The sequence below is a fragment of the Salvelinus sp. IW2-2015 genome, linkage group LG17, assembly GCF_002910315.2.
Source record: "Salvelinus sp. IW2-2015 linkage group LG17, ASM291031v2, whole genome shotgun sequence".
In the NCBI taxonomy this organism is placed as follows: Eukaryota; Metazoa; Chordata; class Actinopteri; order Salmoniformes; family Salmonidae; genus Salvelinus; species Salvelinus sp. IW2-2015.
In genome coordinates this window covers 38,164,828-38,170,683 of record NC_036857.1, presented here as the reverse complement: position 1 = coordinate 38,170,683, position 5,856 = coordinate 38,164,828, and positions in this window count along the sequence as shown.

The following is a 5,856-nucleotide window of genomic DNA, read 5'->3' as shown; positions in this document are numbered from 1 at the left end:
CCGCCACAGCCAGCTRCTTTTAAGTAGCTKGCYGTCTAACCCAGCCCACACTTTTCTGCAGCCTTCCCCTTTCCACTTCACAGCACTGCCTGCCGCACACTTACTAACAGTATCTCTTTCTCTTTTTTTCCTCTCCCTTTCCACCCCCCTCTTTTCTTCTTTCCCCTCACGCCCTTCTTTACCTGTCTCTCTCTTTCTTTAATTAACAGTATCTCTTTCTCTTTTTTAACCCCCCCTTTACCTACCAATAGTAATGATTGGAATCGCAAGCACTCGCTCTTTTGCCCAAAGCCAAAGCATGTAGAGGGAGAGAGGGAAGAGAAAGGGGGAAGATGCAGAGAGTGAGAGAGAGAATAAGAGAGTGGGAGAGAGGGAGAGGAGGTGGGGAGAGAGAAACAGGAAGAGAGAGATACAAAGTGAGAGAATGAGAGGAAGATATGAGTAGATGTTAAGGGGGTGAAACAGAGATACAATATGGGAGACTGGGGATTCTATGTACACACTTATAGGGCCCCCTGACTTCCCAGCTCTCTCATCTTGTAGCTACTTTATGAGAGCATCAGTGTTATTTCTCTCAAAAGAGAAAAAGCTAACAGAGGGGAAGGTTTTTGCTGCTGCTCCATTTTCAGAGTAATATCATCATACTASCTAGCTGTGGGCAAAACAATAATACTGCACAGTACAAGCATTTTCTTCACTACTTAACAAGGGCATAGTAACAAGACACAAAATGTTACTCTCAATTGTTTTCATGAGAAGCTGTTTTTGCTTTCTTTGACTGTGGCTAGGATCACACAATCTCCTGTCTCAATCTGTGATTAAATTCGATATGTATTGAGACTCAAAACAGAATTTGGAAGGAAAGCTTGTCATTTTCATCTTATTCAAGGTTTAATACTGGCTTTTTTGTTTCCCTCATCAAAGCCTGTAGARAGAACAATGGCCAGCGATTAAATTGAATGTGTTTTTTTGGTTCTTGAAAAATACCTACTTTAATGAGTGAAAACTGATATAAACTGCGTAGAAATTACAACAGTAACAAAATTACCCTGCTAACAATCACTAAAACGATAAGTGAGACCATCAGGGAGCATTGAAAACACTACAGGTATGAGTGCTTGGATGAGCGAACAAGGAGCTAGCAATAGTCCAAACTGRACAATGGCTCAGTACTGTATTGAGGAGGGTACTCTAAAAGCACATTCTCACAGTGATGTTACAACAGCTACTCTACAGCACAACAAAGCTGAGACAGCACAGCAGTCAGGTCCTCAACAAAAATAGAGGATGYGGGAGGAGGAGAGTGTGAAAAGGCAGAGGCAGGGGATTTTCATTCTGTCTTTATCACCATATTCTGGATAGTTGTCTGTCATCCAGACTGTAGTACAGCAAGCTAAACTCTCTGTCACTTGCTGTTGCACGGCAACTGACAATGAGGGGGGAGGGGGCTGGCCAACATGAGAGAACCTAGTTCAGCTTCTCTGGTATGGGGGAAATCAGAGGGAGAAAGAACACATTATTACACAATCAGAATAAAACTGGGGTAGYCCTATTCATAGGAAAAATAGCCTAGATCTGGAGTCTGCAAGTGCCCAACATGTGGGAATATTGAAAATGTGCTAGCGTATAGGGAGGGACTTGGCATAGTCATTGATGTAAGCTATGTCATCCCAATGACATTTTCCATAGAAGACCATTTCKAGAGAATGGGTTTTTGACTGGGTCTCTTCTGTACAGATGACCAATTTTATGGGTTATTCAGAGGTGGTGTGAATCATACCYTTGTGACTATAACTACTGTTCCCTGAAGGAGGGAAATTAGGTACAACACAGCTATGGGGACTTTGTGCTCTAGTGCCCTCTACTGAAGAACATTAGATGAACACCGTGCCTCACTGGAAACTCCACCTTCCACAGGTGATAAACCCGAGGCATGGATTCATTCCTTAAATCTGGTACCACTCTTCACCGAGCTCAGAAGTGGGCGGGGCGGAGCCGAACAGGTGTTGTGCCTTGTTTCCCTCCTTACAGGAACAAAAATTATAGTCCTCCCAACAAACCGGGAACATTCCCAGAACATTAGCTAAGATTCCCATTAAGTTCTACAGTAGTAAGGGTTTTATCTCACATTATGATYGTAACKTTCCKAAAATATTCAAAGAATGTTTTTGATAACAAAATGTTTTTGATAACAAAATCTTCATCGTTAATTTTTTTATGAAATATCCTTGGAATYTTCTCCTAACATTCACTAAAATGTTGTGCACAACATCTGTAACAGCCATCACAGAACGTTCCCCAAAAGTTATCTTTAGGTATCCAGGTAATGTAARAACAAAAATTGTAACCAAAATTGTTTATGTGAAAGTTCCCAGAACATTTGTTCGGTTGCGGCAAATGTTCTCATAACACAAAAACGATCCAGTCATGCTGATGATTATACGACGTTTGTATAAAACATTCCCCTGATGTTTCAAGAACATTCCCGGAAAACATTTTGTCTGTTCTTTAAAAGTTTCCAACTTGTTTCTTTAGGTTGTGGGAACAGTCTGGTGGGAATATTGTGGGGACTTCACAAAAGATATGTTCCCAAAACACAAAATACTGTCCAGTTGTGCACATGATTATACAAGGTTTCTTTTAGTGTGCAAAAAACATTCACCTAATGTGACAAGAATGTTCCCAGAAAACATTTTGTCTGTTCTTTAAAGGTTACCAGAATGTTTCATTAGGTTGTGGGAACAGTCTGGTGGGAACATTGTGGGGATATCACAAKAGATATGTTCCCAAAACACACAAAAAATWATCAAAATTTCCAAATAAGTCKGTTTTTATGACGTTCATAGTATATTTGCTTTAGATTTAACATAACATTCTATTGGTGTTCATACATTGTATCTTGTCTTGGAGATTCTCAGAACATTTCTAGAACATTTACAAAATGTTATATTTAAGTTTGACCWAATATTCCCAGCATGCAAATTTGTAGCTCCTTAAGCYTAAGAAAGCAGATTGGAATGCATCTCCATTATTTCCATCCAGATTTAATGGCAATTTGCATTTGGGGACTGTATTGTAGGCCCACTACAAGGTGACATAGAGACAAATGGCATTTRAATTTCATAGGACATTTGAACAGCATTTAATCATACAAACGTTGGTCTAAACATATACAGCGTAGGTTCAATGGTTGTAAAGATGGGGAGAGGTCTGTTTGTAATAAAGAGATGCTCGGCTTTTTTGACACCGCACTCCACAAAGCAAGTCCTGCTGGCTCTAGTTTTACCTTATGTTGCTTATTGACCAGCCCAGTGTACAGTTGAAGTCGGAAGTTTACAAAGACCTTAGCCAAATACATTTAAACTCAGTTTTTCACAATTCCTGACATTTAATCCGAGTAAAAATTCCCTGTCGTAGGTCAGTTAGGATCACCACTTTATTTGAAGAATTTGAAATGTCAGAATAATAGTGGAGAGAAGATTATTTCAGCTTTTATTTCATTCATCACATTCCCAGAGGTCAGAAGTTGACATACACCCAATTAGTATTTAGTAGCATTCATTAAATTGTTGAACTTGTCTCAACTTTCGGGTAGCCTTCCACAAGCTTCCCACAATAAGTTGGGTAAATTGGCCCATTCCTCCTGACAGAGCTGGTGTAACTGAGTCAGGTTTGTAGGCCTCCTTGCTCGCACACGCTTTTTCAGTTCGCCCACACATTTTCTACAGGACTGAGGTCAGGCATTGTATGGCCACTCCAATACGTTGACTTTGTTGTCCTTAAGCCATTTTGACACAACTTTGGAGGTACGCTTGGGTCATTGTCCATTTGGAAGATCCATTTGCGACCAAGTTTTAACTTCCTGACTGATGTCTTGAGATGTTGCTTCAATATATCCACATAATTTTCCTACCTCATGATGCCATCTATTTTGTGAAGTGCACCAGTCCCTCCTGCAGCAAAGCACCCCCACACAATGATGCTACCACCCTCGTGCTTCACGGTTAGGATGGTGTTCTTTCTACTTTTAAACTCGACAAAACAGAGATGCTTGTACTAGGTCCCAAGAAACAAGAGATATTCTGTTAAATCTGACAATTAATCTTGATGGTGTTAAAGTCGTCTCAAATAAAACTGTGAAGGACCTCGGCGTTACTCTGGACCCTGATCTCTCTTTTGACGAACATATCAAACACTTCAGGACAGCTTTTCCATCTACGTAACATTGCAAAAATCGAAATTTTCTGTCCAAAAAATGATGCAGAAAAATTATCCATGCTTTTGTTACTTCTAGGTTAGACTACTGCAATGCTCTACTTTCCGGCTACCCGGATAAAGCACTAAATAAACTTCAGTTAGTGCTAAATACGGCTGCTAGAATCCTGACTAGAACCAAGAAACTTGATCATATTACTCCAGTGCTAGCTTCCCTACACTGGCTTCCTGTTAAGGCAAGGGCTGATTTCAAAGTTTTACTGTTAACCTATAAAGCGTTACATGGGCTTGCTCCTACCTATCTTTCAGAGTTGGTCTGCCGTACTACCTACACGTACGCTACGGTCACAAGACGCAGGCCTCCTAATTATCCCTAGAATTTCTAAGCAAACAGCTGGAGGCAGGGCTTCTCCTATAGATCTCCATTTTATGGAATAGTCTGCCTACCCATGTAGAGACGGAGACTCGGTCTCAACCTTTAATCTTTACTGAAGACTTATCTCTTCAGTAGTCATATGATTGAGTGTAGTCTGGCCCAGGAGTGTGAAGGTGAACGGAAAGGCTCTGGACAACGAACCGCCCTTGCTGTCTCTGCCTGGCCGGTTCCCCTCTCTCCACTGGGATTCTCTGCCTCTAACCCTATTACAGGGCTGAGTCACTGGCTTACTGGTGCTCTTTCATGCCGTCCCATAGGAGGGGTGCGTCACTTGAGGGTTGAGTTACTGACGTGATCTTCCTGTCTGGGTTGGCGCCCCCCCCTTGGTTTGTGCTGTGGTGGAATCTTTGTGGGCTATACTCGGCCTTGTCTCAGGATGGTAAGTTGGTGGTTGAAGATATCCCTCTAGTGGTGTGGGGGGCTGTGCTTTGGCATAAGTGCGGTGGGGTTATATCCTTCCTGTTTGGCCCTGTCCAGGGTATCATCGGATGGGGCCACAGTGTTCTCCTGACCCCTCCTGTCTAGCCTCCAGTATTTATGCTGCAGTAGTTTATGTGTCGGCGGGGCTAGGGTCAGTTGTTTATATCTGGAGTACTTCTCCTGTCTTATCCGGTGTCCTATGTGAATTTAAGTATGCTCTCTCTAATTCTCTCCTTCTCTCTTTCTTTCTCTCTCTCTCTCTCGGAGGACCTGAGCCCTAGGACCCATGCGTCAGACTACCGGGCTATGATGACTCCTTGCTGTCCAAGTCCACCTGCGCCTTGCTGCTGTTCCAGTTTCAACTGTGTTCTGCCTGCGGCTATGGAACCCTGACCTGTCCCACGGACGTGCTACCTGTCCCAGACCTGCTGTTTTCAACTCCTCTAGAGACCGCAGGAGCGGTAGAGATACTCTTAATGATCGGCTATGAAAAGCCAACTGACACTTTACGTGTATTATTATTGACCATGCTGGTCATTTATGAACATTTGAAACATCTTGCCAGTTTCTGTTATAATTCTCCACCCGGCACAGCCAGAAGGACTGGCCACCCCTCATAGCCTGGTTCCTCTTCTAGGTTTCTTCCTAGTTTTGGACTTTCTAGGGAGTTTCCTAGCCGCCGTGCTTCTACACCTGCATTGCTTGCTGTTGGGTTTTAGAGCTGGTTTCTGTACAGCACTTCGAGATATTAGCTGATGTACGAAGGGCTATATAAAAATAAACTT